Source organism: Sturnira hondurensis, unplaced genomic scaffold (genome assembly GCF_014824575.4).
Source record: "Sturnira hondurensis isolate 20B ecotype Veracruz unplaced genomic scaffold, ASM1482457v3 Scaffold0022215, whole genome shotgun sequence".
Lineage (NCBI taxonomy): Eukaryota > Metazoa > Chordata > Mammalia > Chiroptera > Phyllostomidae > Sturnira > Sturnira hondurensis.
In genome coordinates this window covers 15,485,326-15,504,166 of record NW_028094846.1, presented here as the reverse complement: position 1 = coordinate 15,504,166, position 18,841 = coordinate 15,485,326, and the positions used below count along the sequence as shown (strand labels likewise).

The 18,841-nt window shown below is 44.5% G+C and overlaps 1 long non-coding RNA gene across 1 annotated transcript; it reads right to left on the bottom strand.

The window, feature by feature from the left end:
* Nucleotides 1–347: 347 nt before the first annotated feature.
* Nucleotides 348–18,611, bottom strand: LOC118979195 (uncharacterized). Its single transcript, XR_005064859.1, has 3 exons — nucleotides 18,411–18,611; nucleotides 7,770–7,875; nucleotides 348–472 (listed from the first exon to the last, which is right to left on the bottom strand). It is a non-coding gene; the product is annotated as an uncharacterized LOC118979195 (long non-coding RNA).
* Between the last annotated feature and the right edge of the window lie 230 nt (nucleotides 18,612–18,841).

Here is an 18,841-nt window from a genome sequence, read left to right as displayed (position 1 = left end):
AACTGCATAACACTGGTGGATCTTTGGCTGTGAAAGGAATATCTAGAAAAATGCCTGACATTAAATAGGCTCTTAATAAATATTTGTTAATTAAGTGAATTCATGCTCACTATTCACTGGGTACTGTTATAAGCACGTGCTAGAATATTTCCTTCTCCCAACAGCACGGGGCTCTAAGTCTTAGTGTGAACTCTACTGACCCATGAGGAAGCACACAGAGGATAAGCGTGCTGATGTAGGCTGATAACACAGCCTACGTCACCCAGCTAAGAGTAGGTGGTGAAGCCAGTATTCGGACTCAGGTAGCCTACATCCAGAGAATTCACTCAAACACTTTCTTACACACAGATGTAGAGAAAAGTCCGCAAGGATCTGCACCAACACATCAACAGCAGAATTCGGGCAGCTCTGGGTGGTGGGGTTACTCAGTATCTTGTTTTCCCTTCTTGTTTGTCAGAGTTTTCCAAGTTCTCTGCCACGCAGATGTGAAAATCAATTTATTTTAAGTGTATATAAATATTGCTGGTAAATAATATGCAAATGTCTTTAGTGGATACTTTCTCTGACCAAAGCGGGAGAAAAGTGGAACAGAGGAGAGGGGTTCGAGAAAGAGAGAAAAGATGAGGAACAAGTATGATGAAGAACGGTTCTCTATCCCCAGGCTTGAGGACCTTCTTGAAAGATAGATTTTCATGTTTTAAAACAAGGTGGAACATTGTTCTTCTGCAAGCTCCTTAATTTACCATGTGTCCTCTTCTGCATTCTTTAATCCAGGAGGTTGGTGCTTCCTTGGAGTTGCCACTCACCTGGACAGACATACGGTGCCATCGCCAGGTGGACCTTGTCATTCGGATGCTATGGTCCAACAGATGCTTCCTGAGTTCTGTGCTGGGCAGTGGGCGGACATGGGCGATACAACTTGAATCCCCGCTGCCTTCGAGAAACTCAGATGTTGTTGGGGAGACAGACAAACTGAAAACACCCTACGTAATATGGAGCTAAAAAATGGAATTCAGGATGTTACAGGAGCACAAAGGGAGAGCATCTCATTTCTGTACCATCCTATACTTAGCTCTGTCTTAGAGCTCATTTCCTTCTCTACTTTAATTGTGGGCTTTCCCATACGTCTGTCCAACAGTCTGTGAACTCCTTGAGGACTGGCACTGTATCTTGTTCACATTTAGGTCCCAGCACCTGTCACACAAGAGGCTGTTTAATCAGCAGCTTTGCCTGACTGGGTTATCTCTGTGAAGATGGTTCTTCAGTTTGGCTCCTCGAGGATCAGGCCAAGGGAGAAGGCACGCCTAGGCGAAAGCACCCTAGAAATCTTGCTGGCGGAGACAAAATGAACCAGGTGAACGGACAAGAAGAAGGAAGGAAGGATTTCCCAGCCTGAGTAAACACAAGTGTGAGACTGAGTTAAGAAACAGCTGATTTGTTCCAGTCCAAACAGATGTGGCTGCAGCAGAGATGAGTCATGATGGGCCTTTTAGTCACACTAAGTTCAGATTTTATCTTGCAAGCTACAGGGCTTCTGGAAAAAAGGAGAGATGTGGTCAGATCTGGTTATAGGGAAATCACTCCAGTAGCCCCATGGAAGGTGGAAGCAAAGGGGCACGGCAGAGTCAAGGAGGCCAGTTAAACAAAAGGACGATCAGAAAGCAACGGGGACCCAGTGAAGGCAGGGCCTTCAAGGCACGCCAACATTATTTTCCTCCAGACCAGCTTGCCATCATTCTTACTCATGCATGTGCATGCGAAACAGTTAAAAAACTGACACTTGAGTGTAAAAAAGGCAAAGACGGTCTTAAGGACCTAGCCACAATGCCTGCTCAGCAGTACCAATCCCCCAAGGTTTCACACTCCACTAGCACCTCGGAGCGCACCCCTCCCACGGGCAGGAAGGAAGACACCCAGGCAGCCAGAGAAACACTCAGAAGCAGCAGTAGAGTGGGGGGAAAGTACATTACAGAGCCCAGCATCTGCGTCTAGCAGCTGCCAAGCATCCTCCATGTGTTCATGCAGCTGTCGTGTGATCGCAGTGGAAGACGAACAGAAGGGCAAAGAGAACGTTCCGCAACAGGCTCCGAGTGCCAAGTAGGTAGGTGGGCTCTGGGGTACCCGAGGCCGATCCGCTGGATGATTCTAGGAGCCGCCGCTTACCTTGGACAGTGGCCACACAGAGCCCTTAGGTAGCCAGATCACTCCTGGGCCTGTGCACAGCAGGATACGATCACCACCCTCTGAGCCAGGTGACCCAGGAAAGTGGAGAGTCGAGTTGCCTCACCAGTTTCCTTAGTTTTCAAGTCCCCAGTCTCCATCTCTCGGAGGGTATTGTATGACATATCATTTTGTGTTCACATTTGTGAATCAAAGCTAAATATGGTAGGAGAATTAAGTTCATGACCCCCTTACCACCAAACAATCACAGAGAATACTCAGAGTATCATCATCCAACCCAAACTGGGAATTCCTAGTTTTGACACCCACCTGTGGGCAGCTGGGGGAATGCGTGATGCTAATTATCCTACTCATTCACCCATTAGCTCAGAGATGTATTAAGTACCTACCAAATACATGAGAACATACTAGGCTTTGTGGCAGCTAAAAGAGAAAACTTCTGAAATGTCCGTCCTGCTATGCACTTACAAAGAAGTTCGTCCATTATTTCTTTTCTTTTCTTTTCTTTTTTATAACCAGAGCTAACATGCAGTTGTCTGCACAGTACAGATGTTCCAGATATTTACAGCCGTTGACTATTCTGATTGGCCAGTTCCTTTGTGAACCAGTTGTTACAATACAGCCTTTTGGAGACCACCCAATGCTGCAAGGTCATATTTACATCCTCAAAGCATCACCTCCTAGTGAAGGGCACAGCCAGCAGGGGAACCTCTGAGGGGCCTATGATGTAGCTGGAAGAGGAAGGCATCAGAATGCTGTGAAATAACTCTGTAGTGACAGGGAGCAGGTGCCTGACGGCACAGACTAGAGAGCAGACACAGTGTGCTGGTGAAATAAAAATAAGGGAAAAGTCATTGGGCACCCAAGGCGAACTTGATGAAGAACTTCATTTTGTGGTGGGGGGAGTGGCAACTGAGACAGGCCTTGAAGGAAGGAATGCAGGGTGTGAATTTGGGCTGGGCTTTGGTCGTGGTTGTGAAGAATGAAGATGGAATCCCTGGGTTCAAAACTTGATTCTCCATGTGTAAGATGAGGATGATAACAACAACATCTACTCAGAGGTTGTTCTGAAGATTAAGAGATAATCTAGGTAAAGTGCCTGGTGTAGAATGTGCTCCTGAATGACTGGTGCCGTTACGTCAGTCCCCTTCATACATGGCGAGTGGTAGGTGGTCCGGCTTCCTTGTGCAGAGACTCTTCATTGCCCTCGTATAACACCCAGGATTCCTAGTTGCAAGTGAGAGAAACCACCTCTGGCTGATGAGGATCTGTGAGCAGCTGCCCAGAGAAGGCATTCATTGAAGGGCAATTCACAGAATCACCAGAAAAGCCAAAGAATTGGGTAAGAAAAGGGGCAAGAGCTGAGGGAACCGGGACAGCCAGGACTCTGGGCACAGCCATCCTTGCAGAACCACCTGGTAAAAATGACATTGTTCCTGCTTGACAGAACTCATCAGCGCCGTGTGACAGTGCTCTCAATGCCTCTACAGCCACTGGCCTGAGTACCCGGCTGTATCTTCCTCTTAGTTCTAGAACCCGAGCCTGGGAGGGGCATCTGACTTGTGGGTCTGAGGTACGTGCCCTCACCTCGCTGCCGTACCAGGCGCTGAAAAGTTGGCTTTTAAAAGTTCAACTTTTCCAAAGCAGATGAGCCCAGCCCCCCACCAAAATGTACACAGTAGCCCTGTCTGGTGTGGCTCAGTGGATTGAGCGCTGGCCTGTGAACCAAAGGGTCACCAGTTTGATTCCAAGTCAGGGCACATGCTGGGTTGCTGGCAAGATCCCCAGTAGAGGGTGCACGAAAGTACACATTGATGTTTCTTTTTCCCTCCCTTCCCCTCTGTCTAAAAATAAATAAATACAATTTTTTAAAAAAGATTCATGCATTAAAGTAGGGTCCACACACTGGAAAAGGGTTCAAGTGCTGAGCAGCTTAAAAACAACAATTGTCCAATGCACCTGCCAGGCCCCCCGCCCCAAGCTCCTGCCCACCCTTCTAGTCCACATCCTCGGGCTTCCTGACTGAGGACTTCACAGTCTAGCAATACTGAGCTATTCTCATATGTCCAATGCACTGTGCTCTTTCAGGCCTCTGAGTAGATTTACTTATTGCTCTTTATCTTTTCTCCTCTGCTCCTTCACCTGCTTGCATAACCTGCCAGGGCAGACCCTACAACTTACTCAGCATTGTATTACCACACCTAACATGTCTGTAATATTCGCTCACTCCATGGCTGTTAAATTGAATCTTGACTAAAGACTGTGAGTATATTTTCTTAACCCAAATTTGAAAACAAGTCTGGGAAGTCCAAGGGCACCTGGAGCTGAATACATTAGATTGGAAGCAATCCTAATAGCATAACACCAAACTATTAGGAGTGAAGTCTCAGGAAAATAAGCACCCAGAGTTCTCACCGCCTGGTTCACCTCCCAGCCCCACCCAAACGCCTCTTTCTATTTTTCCAAGCAAACAACATCTGCTTTCCAACAGCCTCCTCACCCCAAACCTGCCTGTCATGGCGCTTAGCTCGCCTTCAGGAACCATCTCCCTTTCTCTCTTGCAGATGCAAACCCATGGCACACGGCTGCACAAACAGAGATGGTATGTTTTCCAACCTCCCTTGCAGCTAGTATGATCTTCTGAGCAAGGCTTGGCCAACAGGGTATGAGTGGAAGCCGTATATGCAACTTTGAGCCGTATCTTTAAAGGAAGAGATGTGCTCCCTTCCCTACACCTCCCACCTCCTACTGTTTTCACTGTGAATATGGTGGTGAGGGCCCTGAAAGATCTCAAAGAGCAAAGTCTCCATACAGGCAGTGGAGGGCCTTCTTCCGGACCGCTCCATGAGGAAGACCTTTGCGTTTTGTTTAAGTCACTGTTATTTTGAGTTTGTTACACACAGCTGAACTCATAGCCTAGTGAATATTACTAATTAAACTTGAAATGCAGCCATTTTTTCATCATCAGCATAGATGCTGGGCACCGACAAAGCTAGGATGTGACCTGTGCGTGGTGGGACTTAGAAGTTCCTGAGCAGACCTCTCTCCTCTGCCTCAAGCCTTTCTCCACCCCCTGTCCTGAAGCTTCCTGGGGGCTTGCTCTCAAAAAAAAAGTGACAATTTCATTCCCTGTTAAAATATAAATAATATTAGGAAGGATAGCACTTCATGTTAGTAACAGTTTTCATACCCATGAAAGACAAAACTGAGATAGTTCTGCTAAGGAAAAAAAAGATTTAGAATAAAAATGTGGAACCACTGAAAACCTATATGCTTCACAAATTCCCTTCACTTTGACCTTAGAATAGATCCAAATGCTTGCACAGATCACAACCGCCTCGCAGTTGTGAATATCTGCTGGTTCAATGCCCTGATCGCCCCTGAGGCAGGTCTCACCGCCTTCGGTCACACTGAGGACAGTGGATTTGCCAGGCAAGGGCCCCTACCCTCCGGGGAGGAACCAGCAACATTGTCAGGTGAGTCCCCATGTCTCCTGTGTCCCACCCATGGTGAAGGAGCAGGAAGGGGGCCCTCTTTGGGACAAGGAAAGCAGCGCCCTTCCTTCTCCCTACCTAAGGTTTCTGGTTCTAATGGATGATACTGCCCTTCCCCCTTTGCCCTTGACAGAGTAGACAGTCTAATTTATCTACCAGTCACTTTTTCTCCATTTTGGGATCTGGTGAATTTCACATTCCGCAGTTGACTCCGCATGCCCCACAGTGAAGGAACCTGTATATTCTGTCAATCTCCATAGCTTTAGGGAATGTTTTCAATGGCATTTGGTGATTAAAAGCAAGATGCAATAGCCCTATGATAAAGAAGCTAATGATCAAGGCCCTATAATAGCTTTTTTATATTACTGCTAAGTCACAACACTCTCCCTCGACTTTTTATTCATGCAAATGAAGTGCAAATCAAATAAAAGCAAACTGTCTGTCAGCAGGTTGGTTTAAATACCAGATCTCTCTCTTTTTTTCTTTCCTTTTAAATAAAGAGCAAACAAGGACAGAAAAGAAACAAGATGGTGCCTTTCGTGTTTGTTTTAATAGTTTTGTTTTTTCTTTTTCTCTCCTCCTCCTGCAGTAGGCTGGAAAGGTCACAAGATAAGTGTTTCCCATTCATATCCCGGAGCTGCAGGTATTTGGAGATGATAAAAAATGCACTTTTTTTGTTTTCCCTTTTTGTTTGGAGGCCTCCTGTCAAAGTGCCCAGAAAAATGCTTCTGGAGCAGATGGAGAAGGCACATGAAGCCGTGCTGGGAGGCCACGTTTCCAGAAACGGGGTCTGTGTCAGCCCTGCTTTTTAACAGCCAGAGCTGCCCAGGGAGCCAGCCACACCAGCCTCGGTGCCCTGCACCCGAGTCCAACAGGGCCCTGAACTCTTGGTCATTCCTAGTGTTTCTTAATCCAGCACCTGCTTCTAGGGACCCCATATTTTTCACCAGGAGACCAACAAGGCTTTTTCACCAACAGGCTTTGGCTTGGTGACAGTGTTGGAAAGAATCTTGAGATAAGCGATCACATCTGCAGCCAAGACAATGGGGTCCCTCCGTGGAGCCAGGCATGATAGGTAACCCCAGAAAAACAGCTGTTCAAGAAGAACAGTTGCAGGTGTCTGCAGGCCTCTTGAACTTGGTGGGAAAATTCCTGACACGCCACTGATTGTCTCATGGTTGTCTTACTGCGGGTGTTGTGATGGGTATTATTCAATTGTGCCTCCAGACTGAGGGGGTCTGGGGGGAATGGCCAACACAGTAATAACCAACAGCGTAACCGCCACCCCCCTACTGTGCCAATGGGTATGATTAAACAACAGTCGACCCTGTTGGGGTCTCTGGAGAGGGCCAATAAATAGCACCCCTCTTCACTGGAGATCTGAACAAATGGATAAATAAGACAAAGGCATGGAAGACAGAAGCCAAGATAAAATCTTTATCACCAACAAATACCACCCCCTCCCCCCGAAGGACACTGATGTGAGAGGCCTGGAATCAGGCAGGGTTGCTCTCCTAGACACACACATGTGAATGAAGATGGTCTGATCAGTGCACAGTGGGGACAGAACTCTTGCTTCTCACAGCAGGTGAATAGCTCCCCAGAAAGGAAGGGGAAGGGGTGGGTCAAATGTGTTCAGTTTATTTTTCCTAAAGGGACTAATCAGATAAGTCATTCCCTTGGAGTGACAGATGGAGAAGGTCCCAGCATTCACACTTTCTACTTGGAGAGAAACATCAGGAGAGTGGAACAAGCTTCCCCTCCCCAGTATCGTTGTAGTGGTGAGGAAATGGACAGCAAGCAGTTAAGAGAAGAGATTTCATTTATGATACCCAATCAGTAAAAGGCAATGTCAAGTCTTTAGACTGACAAGCCCGAGGGCAGCATTTCATCTATAGAGACTGACTCTCAGGGGCCAGGGGGCGTCACCATCACTGCGGCCATCAGCCATTTCCAACCCTTTACCACGTGCCATGTCCTCGCCTAAAGTCTGCCAACCCTCTCCTTCTCTAAACTGGCGCTCCAGGCTGACCATCCAGTATCCTTACAGAAGACCCCCATCAGGGAAAACACCCCAGGTTCTTTACAGCTCACCTTACATGAGAGCATGTTCTGGAGGCCTTTGCATATGGTTCACAGCCCCATCCGGTCCCACTGCTCTCAGCCTCTCATTGACAGAAATACCTCCTTCAAGCTGACACTGCAGAAGCGATTTCATAACAGAAATTACATTTATTAAAGGTATATACTGTTGAGAACATTGGCCATTGCGTTGTTCAGTTTCCTGAAAATAACACACACATGCACATGCAGACACATGATTTAGCCCTAGAGTTGTATTTTTCCTGATTAGAATACTCTTGGCTTAAGGTCATTAGTATAATGACCTTAATACTAATTATCATTAGTATTAAGTTTGTTGTAAATCACTTCAATAAATTGTGTTTCCTTTTTTGATCTGACCATCAGGAAAAGTCAAAACCAAAGTTGTGGTTCAATGTCAATTGAATAGTATAGAACGTTCAAGTCTGTGTGTCTGCAAATTCTCCCTTTTTGAAAACATTTTATCTTACCACATTTCCACCCTGTGCCCTACTTATATTCTTACACAATATTTGTTTTGTATTTTGCAATAGACTAGGTATTCTTACAAGAAATCATAAATTCTAGGAAAGACAGAGACAAATAAAATGCATCCTCTATTTTCATCATTAAGTGTACAATAAACTAATTATTACATTTTATAAAAACATTCAATAAATACATATTTCCCAGGCTTTTAAATTTTAGAATCAAAACATAAAATTTAATTTTATATAAATTTCCAAATACCTCACCAATTTTCATCTGCCATCTAAAATCAAATGTAAACAATTATAATAGATTTTCTTTTTAAGGTTGCTGACTCACATATGATCAATTAGATTCTATTTTTCAACACAGTGATTTATTTAAAGTTATCTTCCTTCATCGCAAAGGGAATTCATAGTGTTAATAGAAGCAGTCAAAGAATAAAGCATTTGGCCCAGGTTAATTCGGGTTTATTTCTATAAATATATTTTAGATTTCAAATCATTAAATGCTTCGCTTTGCCACTGTATTTGCCATGCAAAAAATACTTGCAGTTAGTAAACTTTGCTAAAAAGTCCTCATGAAACATGTCTTCCAAAAGCTCTTTCTGTTGGCAACTGCAGCTAAATTTAATCTCCTTTATATTCTGCTGCTTTTGAGATTGGAAGGGATTTTTTTGGTTCTTGTTTTGGTTCATGTTTTCCCCCAGAAATGTCAACTGTTGCTGTCATTCTTATCAAAGTAGGTTATCTCATTGTTGGTTCATATAAACCAAGCTTATTTCTTACAAAATATTTTTTAATAATCCAAAGTCCAGCCACTACACCAGTTGCTATCAGTCTGGCCTTTAAAATCAGAAGTCTGAGGGACAGAAAATGAGACCCTTTTCTATGTCTTCTTCCCTGTTCCACTCTTGTATTTATAGAAAGTGAAGAGAAACTGGCAAGGCTTTGGATTTTTTTGTTAATTTTTTTAGAAGATGTCTCATATATGGCAATATTTATTTTAAAAGGAGAAATAAGAGCCCTGGCTGGGGTAGCTCAGGGGATTGAGCTCGGGCTGCAAACCAAAGGGTCCCCAGGTCAGGGCACATGCCTAGGTTTCGGGCCAGGTCCCCCAGTGGGGGCCATGTGAGAGTCAACCACACATTGATGTTCCTCTCCCTCTCTTTCTCCTTCCCTTTCCCTCTCTCTCAAAAACAAAATAAATGGAATCTTTAAAAAAAGATAAATAAGAGAGTTTTTGTATTTATCTGGAATGTCTCACGCTTGACATTCATCATTCATTTCTTCAGCCATTCATTCACCAAATGAAGATTGCACCCACTCCACGACAGAGCAAAGCCATATTGTGGAGGAAATCAGAGAAACAGAAGCCAAAACACTTGTCCCTTGGAAGCCCAACAGGCTACTTTAGGAAACACGGCCCACCCAGGTCCTACCATACAGTCAAGGCTACATCGATGCAAGTCCTATTAAGCTGTACCCACAAACACAATTTTGGGCCTCTCATTCAGCAACATATCAACACGTCCACATGAACACAGATCAGCCAGAAAAGCCATGGGCTGAGGCCTTGTGTAGAACTCAGAAAGTAAGACTGTTAGAATCAGCTGAGTTAGATTCATCCATTTTATTTTGATAATTTTTTTTTACCATGCAGTCACTCCTATTTTTGCCTCTAATATTGAGAAGAACTTTAAGAAGGTAGGTCCTGGAGCTAGACTATCCAGATATTTTTAATCTGAAGTATACATTACATAACAATAAAAGGCAAGACCTTGAGATTTTGAGCATTCAGTCTGGCGAGTTTTAGTAATTGTACACGACCATGTAACCACCACTTAAATGAGACATAGACCATTTCCATCACCCCAGAAATTTCCCTATGTGCCTTAGCAGCAATCACTCTCTAGTATTACAAATTAATTTTGTCTGTTCTAGAACTTCATGTAAATGGAATCACAGAGCACGTGCTTTTGGGTTTCTTTCACTCAAATCGTGGTTTTGAGATACTATTTGTTCCTTTGTATTGCTGAAGAGTACTCCACCACACGAATAGAATACTGTTCATCCATTCTCCTGTCAGAGAAAATTCGGGTTCTTTCCAATCGTTGGCTATTATGAATGACTAAGATTGCTACCATCATTTTGTATGTCATTTTGTGTACATGTTTTTCATTTTTCTTGAATGTATACCTTGAATTTGGCATTTCTGGGCCATATCATAGATACAGGTTCAACTGTTTAAGAAACTACCAAGCAGTTTTCCTAAGTGGCTGGGTTGTTTTACACTCCAGCCAACAAATGCATCAAAGTCCTGGTTGCTCACTTGTTGTTCTGAAGTCTTTTTGGATTCAGCCATTTTCATGCGGGTGGAATAGTAACTCGCTATGGTTTTAATTTGCATTTCCTTGGTGACTAATGGCTTTTCATCCACAAGCAGCAAGAAGCAGATGAAAAGAGTTTTGCCTAATTGTTCGTGGTTGTCTTCTTATTGCTGGTTAGTAGGGGCTGTTTTTATATCGTAGACATGAAATCTTTGCCACATATACATCTTGCAAGTATTTTCCTTTTCAGTCTGTGGCTTGAATAGTCATTTTCTTAATGACGGAATGGACCTCACTTGGTCTCTTCTCCCATTTAACTTCTCTAGGGAAGGAGTTAGAAGTACAGTTCTTTTGATACTACTAACAATCAACCTTTTCTTTTCATCATATAAAAAAGGCATTTTTCTAGTTCTCTCTCTATCCACTCTCTGTTCCTTGGTTATGGTCTTTGCTGAACTTGCCATGTCCCTAAAATCATCTATATATCCCTAATCTGAATTCATTTTTTATTCTCTAAACACACATAGCACTTTCTTCACTTGTCTCTTTACTTCTTTCTATAGTAATAGTTTACATGGCCTTGACCCAGACCTCTCTTGAGCTCCAGACCCACATAACTACCAAATATACCTAGCATGTCTACTTGGACATTCCATTCACACTATGCAGCCTCCAAATGCAATTCTTTATTCTGCTCCTTGCAAAGATAATCGCTTTTGGGGCTTTCTGTTGTGATGGGTGGCACCACCGTGTACCAAGTTCTTAGTCCAGAAACCTGGGTGTTTTTTGACTCTCATATCCTGTCCCTCGGCCGAGCCCATTCACTGACCTCCAGACCTTCCATGCTCCTCCCCAAAGATCTTGAATGTATCCTCTTGTCTCCACCCTACTGCTGAGTCCTAGTCCAATCACTGCCGTGTCTCTTCCAGATTCCTGTTTCAACTCTGTCATCTTTCTCCCACTACCATCCAACTATGTCATCTTCCGGGGAGTTTCTAGAAAGTGCCAAGATGTCTCTTCTCAGGTCTTTGCATTTGAAATTTCCCTTGCCTAAACTGCTCTTCTTTAGGGCATCTGAAACAGCCACCCACCCTGATATTCCCTACCACAATACCCTCTTCATTTCTTTCTTAGGATTTATTCCAAACTGTGGTCACATTTCCCAGGTTTCTCTCTCCCACTAAGAAGTAAGATCCAAGAGCGAGGTCTGCATGTTTTTCCTGCTCACCAGTATATCTCCAGGATCCGGCCAAGTGCCTGGCACATAGTAGGCATGTAACAGGAATTACCAAATGAAGGAATGTTTTTCTTACCAGCTGAAATCTAAGATCATGTCTTTCAAATTTTCTATTCGACCCCAAAGCATTGCTTTGCTCCAGTGGGTGTTATAAAAGTCTTTTGCAAACAGTGCCATCTTCCCCAAATCAGTATTCCTGATCTCGCTTCCTATCTCCTGCAATTTTTTCATCCTCTAGCCCATCTATGACCCATAGCCCAACCCCAAATCTGTTGTTTTTCTTACAGATCTATGCATCGCATCTGTAGAGCTGCAGCTATAAGATACCAAATAATAAGCAAAAGTAATTTTTGGCAGATTCAGTCAAATTGGTGATGAAAAGCTAACTCGGTAACGGAGCTGACTAATCAGCACCATCAGACCAGAGATCAGGTGCATAGACACTGAGTCCACACAGAAACGCTTGCTGTTTCCTGTACCTTCCTCTGCCTGCTGCCACACTCCCCTCCTGCAAGGGTGTTTGAGTCTGATCCTCTCAGCCAAGGGGCAGATGGAGAAATTGTTTGCACTTGAGATGAGAATATTTTATCAGACTTCCTACAAATGGGGTCCACTGAATTTTAATCTGCCAGCAAAGCGCTGACAAAAAAGAAGATAAAGTCTCAACAGGACATCCTGGAAGGCCTCCTCAGGAATTAGTGTGTTTTGGATCAACATTCAGTCGATAGATGATAAACTTCCAAGGGCAACCGAGAGAGCGCTGAAATAGACACTTCCCTGGTCCCTCCAGCCTCCCAGTGAAGGCTGCATGGCGGAAGGGACCCTGGGTCAGGAGCCAGGAAGTCTGTGTTCCAGGCCTGGTTCTGGCCCTGACTCCTTAGGTCACCGTCTGTGGGTGATGTCACTTTTCAGTGTCTCAGTTACTCCATCTGTACAATGGAAGGAATGCATCCTATTTCCCCGAAGTGGGTTGCAAAGATGTTTGGAAGTTAATAGGCCATATAGATAGATGAACCAAGAGCTGTTTGTAAAATTTACTGTATTTTGTTCTTTTCTATCTCATACAACTCCACAATAAATGCTGTATAATAGTAAGAGTTGCTGATGTTAATTGAGCAATTACTATATGCCAGATATGTGCAAAGCAAATATATATGCACAAAGTGAACTTTGTTGCACTTTGCACAAATTAGCTCCTTGAACTATTACTAGACTCTGAAAGAGGATGCTTTTGAAAAAGGACACAAGGATATTGAAAGCTAGTATTACCTTATTAATAGATAGATTTTAGTATTGCCTCAGAAAGTATCTTCACAGGCAAATTGAAACCCAGAACCATCCCCAGAACTGCATTGCTACCACCTCGGAAGTACTTCTTCCAGCTCTCTCATACATAGACACAATATCTGGACACACACAAACACATGTGCAAATAATAGTAATTGTGAGATTTACTGTTCACTGACTATGTGCCAGGAACTGTGGCAAGTGTTTTACGAAAAGTATTTCAATGACTCCTCAACCCTTGGAGTAGACACTACTTTTAGCCCCAAGCTGATGACTCCGAGACACGGAGAGAGAGCAGCAAGCCCTAGATCAGAAGTGAGAGACAGAGCTAGAATCAGGGCCCAGCCTTTCTGAAATCCAGAATTTACTTTTCTATCCAGTACTCCAAACTTCCTCTCAATGTATTCTTTCCCCATTTTGATATTTCTAAATTAAGCTTTAGAACTAGTGTGTACATTTAGCACAGAAAGATTTCTGATACTCAGAAACCAAACAGTTGTTACGGAAGCCATGGTACCCGAGAACATAGGAAATTGTGTGGGGATACACACGCAATGGAGTACAAGGCGCACTGGCCCTACCAGTCCCGGCTGTGTGACCTGGGACCAGCCCCTTGGCCTTTCTGAGCCTTAGGGAGGCTATGAAAATGAAAGAATTGAGCCAAATGATACTGAAACTTCACACATGTGTAAACTCTGGTACGAGTGAGTTTACAGGCGCATTCCCCAACTGACAGCCTGGCCAGTGCCCCAGTAGCTCAGGGGGAATAAAGGGGTGCACGCAGCACCTCAACCCAAGCGCGCGCTGCACATTCCTCTCAATCGCAGGCCCTGTCAGCAGCTCTCCGAAAACACAGGCTGGATCCAACGTGCCTGTTCCAGCATCACTTCTGTTTACCCCACCATCAGGATGGTGTCATTTAGCCAGAGCCATCATTCACAGTCCCACCAAATGGCCCATGGAAGAAAAGTTGGTTACAGTCGAAGAACAGATGACAAGTGACAGGCTCTGCTCCTGATTTTTCACAATAACAGAAGAGCCCAGCAACTGCTGTGGTGGTCCAACACCCGAACGCACCATTCCTTTCCAAGCAGACTCGGTCTGCCACTCTCTGCTCCTCTGTGAGGGATGGGGAGCGTCCCCGGGGAAGGCGCGCCTCCCTGTCTTCCCGTGGATGATAATGAGAGACCACACACAGCAGACAAAAACCAAATCACTTATCTCCTCTGCGTACCCAGTGCTGCCCAAGTAGGCAGAGATGGCGAAGGCGGTCGTAAGAATGAGCCGAAGACCAGAAATAGGAGAGGGAAGAAAGGAGAACAGAAGTGCTCAACCAAAAATCAGCAAGTGGGGACAATGGAATGGACCTTGCCAACCCCAGGCAGGTCCGTTCTATGTGGCTTTGTTTCGGTTACAGATAAGCAAATGCGTCTTTTCCCGTGAACCTCCGGACGTGTGCCTGGTGCCTATGGGATGATCAGAAGTCCCGGTCATTGGAGCTGGGAATTGTGGGATTTTTCCCAGCCTGCTCTGAGAAGACAATTCAGTTATAAGGAAAAATGTGTACTGAAAAGGTGGGGTCCAGTTTTAGCATTTGTAAAGCTGGGTCACGTAAAATGGCTATTTCTGCACGTTTGATCTACTAAAGTGGGGATATCGTACGATTCGACCTATTGCTTTGTGGGGCCACTGTCCTAGGTGTTGAAAATATAGAGATAAGATACAGTCTGACCTCAAGGGGCTGCCACACGAGAACCCCTTCTGTAAAGAACTGGCTACACATTAGTTACAACAGCCAAGCAACCCAAGTTCCCATCAATAGACGATAAAAAAAACTGTGGTACATTTACACCGTGAATACTACTTGGCTATAAAAAAGAATGAGCCCTGGCTGGTGTAGCTCAGTGGATTGAGCATGGGCCTGTGAAGCAAAGGGTCATGCGTTCAGTTCCCAGTCAGGGCACATGCCTGGGTGGCAGGCCAGGTCCCCAGTGTGGGGGTGAGTGAGAAGCAACCACACATTGATGTTTCTCTCCCTCTCTTTCTCCTTCCCCTTTCTCTAAAAAAAAAAACAAAACAAAACAAATAAAAAGAAAAAAAGAATGATATCTTAACTCGTACAATGACATAAATGAGCCTACAGCATATTATGCTAAGTGAAATAAGCCAGACAGAGAAAGACAAATCCCATATGATTTCACTGATATGTGGAATCTAATGAACAAAAAAGGAACAAAACAAAATAGAAACGGACTCATAGATACACAGAACAGATTGACAGTCGCTGGAGGGGTGGAGGGTTGGAGGTTGCTGGGAAAGGTGGTGGGATTAAGAAGCACAAATTGGTGGCTACAGAACAGTCACAGAGTTACAGATTACACAACAAGGAATATAGTCCATAATATCATGACGACTAGGTATGGGGCCAGGGGGGTACTTGAAGCAGCAGGGATCCACTCTGTACATGATTTTCTAACCACCCTGCTGTATACCTGACACTCACACAGAATACTATTGAATGTAAACTGCAATTTAAAAAAAAGAATTGGCTGCCAATTGGGGATATTTGGTGCGATGAGAAAGATGCTCAGAGGAAAGTGAGGCAGGGATGTAGAGATACAGGACTGAGGTGAGAGTTCACGCCTTCCGTTAACAGGAGTCCAGACCCAGCAGAACCCACCGGAAGCCCCCTTGCTTCTGGCCATCTGGGCACGTGAAGATCAGCCAGCAAACCCAGAATCTCAAAGCCAGTGTAAGAGCAGGGTGAGGTCTAAACCTGCCAACCTTGACTCGTCTCTTTAGCATTTGTTATTTTTATGGGTCCCTGAATGCTTTCCTTGAATATTAATTTCCCTCAATTCTTTAAGTATATATTAGTTATTACATATTTTTGATGAATATTTGATGGCTGCTTAGGCTGCCAAGAGCACCCATAAATTTCCCAAGTGGATATCTAGTGCTAGGTAAGTGCGGGAGACCTCTTGTGTGAAGCAAAGACATCAATCATGTTAACTCCCTGACTCCACACCTTAATGCCCAAAGATATATTGCTCAGAAGCCCATGACAAGTCATTAAAAATGAATGTCTGGTGGCCGTTTTCATGTCTGCAGAATTCAGCGGCAGAACCTAGGATGCGGCATAAGCTGACAGAGCTCACTAACATCTCTTGGAGCACTTTTTAAAAATTCTCCATTTCTCACTCCCGAACAAGCTTTATAATTTGTGAGGTCAAGTGCACAATGAAAATGCAGGGCACCTTGTTCAAAAATGAGTAAGCACTTAGAGAGAGCAACGGCAATGCGTGACACCAAGCACGGGACCTTTCCGAATGTGGGGCCCTGTGTGACGGTGACATTGGTCACACGACCGGGAAGCCGGCCCCTCCTGTCTCTCTGCCCCTCAGCACTCTCATCTCCCTCTGTCTGGGACTCAGCCTCTCCTTGTAAGCACTTTCAATGAAAACAACTATAACAACGGTACAAACAACAACACAAACAGTATTCCTTAAGATTATACAAGGGTACTCTATTTTCATTATCTTTTATTGTTATTAACCCATGAGGTCAAAGAGGGGTCTTTTCATTAACTCTATAAGTATGAATTTTACCCCAATTACACAAATGAGGAGATTGAAACTTGCGAGAGTTAATCTTTGGTGTCAATTTCACAGGGCCATAGGAGGTCCAGATATTTCATTAAATCTTATTCTGAGTGTGTCTGTGAGGGTATTTTTGGATGAGAGTAACATGTGAGTCAGCAGAGTGAGTAAAGCAGATTATCCTCCCTCATGTGGGTGGGCCTCATCTCATCAGTTGAAGACCTGAAAAGACTGATCCTGCTCCGGCCTGACCTCCTTCGAGCCGGAACCTTAATTTTTTTCTGCTTTTAGACTCAAACTAAAAATCAATTCTTCCTGGGTCTTCGGTGTGCCAAGTGCAAATCTTGGGACTTGTGAGCCAATTCTAATTAATAGGTATATAATTCATAGACAGATAGCTAGATATGTCCTATTGGTTCTATTCCTTTGAAGAATATTGACTAACAAAATGCTCATATAGATTAAGTAATTTGCCCAGTGTCTCAGAGTTGGTAAGTGGTTGAGTTGTGACATGACTACAATAGACATACATCTGGAAATGACTAAAGCGGTGCTGAATAAACGTGTGAACTTGGCCTGGTTAGGAAGATAAGACTAAATACGTAAAGCAGGGCAGAAGCCCATAAACAACTTTCATTGGTCTGGGCAAAAGGAGCTGAGCAACTCAGTACGGAGAGGATGACGCTGAACTCAGACTGGGTGCTCAGAGGGAAAGATGTCGGAGTCCCGGGCTCCTGTCCCAAGGCTGCTTCCAGCAAGATATCTGTGCTGGTCAAACATGTGCCTGCCCCCAGGCCCCAGGCCCTCATCTGAGAAGAGGGTGAGCTGAACTTAATGCCCTTAGTGAGGTTTCTTCCTTCTGAATATTGAGGTTTTTATGGTTCACTTTTATGAGTTTCTGGAAAATAACTGTTCCAGGTGATAGATGCATTTTCTCTTTTTGGTCCTCGAGATGACTTTTGACTTTTCCTCACTGTAACATATCTTACTATGCTAAAAAAATTTGTAGACCGTGCCCTCCAATTGTACAGAGATTTGAACAGGGGAAAAAAAGAGATTTTTGCCTCCCAAATACCAGCCATGCCCAGAGGACCTACTGCCTCAGGTTAAATTCAAATACGTTCACCCAGACTTTCAGTCCCATCTGTGGCCTACACGCCTTATTGGCCATTCAGCGTTCTGAAAGTGGGCAGAATGAGGCAGAAGGCAGCTTCGAGGAAACCTGTATCAGATACCAGCAGTGTCTGTCCTCAGCCACTTTCCTGACTAGTGGGGAAGAATGATTGTAAGACTCCAAGTGAGCAAGACACGGGAGGTAACCAACACTTGTCCAGCCCCTTAATTTGTGCCAGTCCCTGAAGATGGCATTGAATTGACAACATCTCAGGACAACCTTGTGAAGCAGGAAATACCACCCCCACTTGACAGGCACCCACGTGAAGGTTGGAGAGGTGAGATCACTTGCTCCTCGTTGTCCAGCTTCTGAGCAGGAGCTGAGCTCAGAGTCCCACCAGCCCTCCCCTCTGCGTCACACCTTCCCTGAAACTACCTGGGCTGCGTCCCAGTTCTAAAAGGAAACACACTCTGGAATCAATTCGGATGCACTGTACGTGTCCTGAAGCCACTGGTTTATTTTATCAAATATGTTAGTCTTTGGTCGTTGTTTACCAACACCTGGGTCAGGTCAGGAAATTGAAGGTGAATACACTCACTTCCCAGAAAGGGAGTTTATGATGGAAATGATTTCAGTTTCACTCATCTCCTAGGGTCCAGGGTCCTGTTCCTCACCAAAGATTCCCAGGGCTGCATGGGAAATGTCATTCCTGTCCTCCTCTTGCTGGGCCAGTCCGCCTTCTCATGAGCCCAAAGAGCATCTTCATCTTTGTTTATTGCAGTCTCCAGCAGAGAAAATTCCACCTGCACGGATAAAATGATCCCGAGTCCCACCAATCTTACAAGATAATCTATAGCATAACTCCAATCCATCCTACTGTGATCTAAGGCTCTGTTCCCCCAGGGTCCTGAGCATGTGGTGGACATGACCTTGGAACTGTGGAGATATAGCACAGTGCCCAGCCTATCAGGCAACAGCGGAGACTGTGACTTTCTCCTCCCTCGTCACACTTCCCACACAGCCTCACCT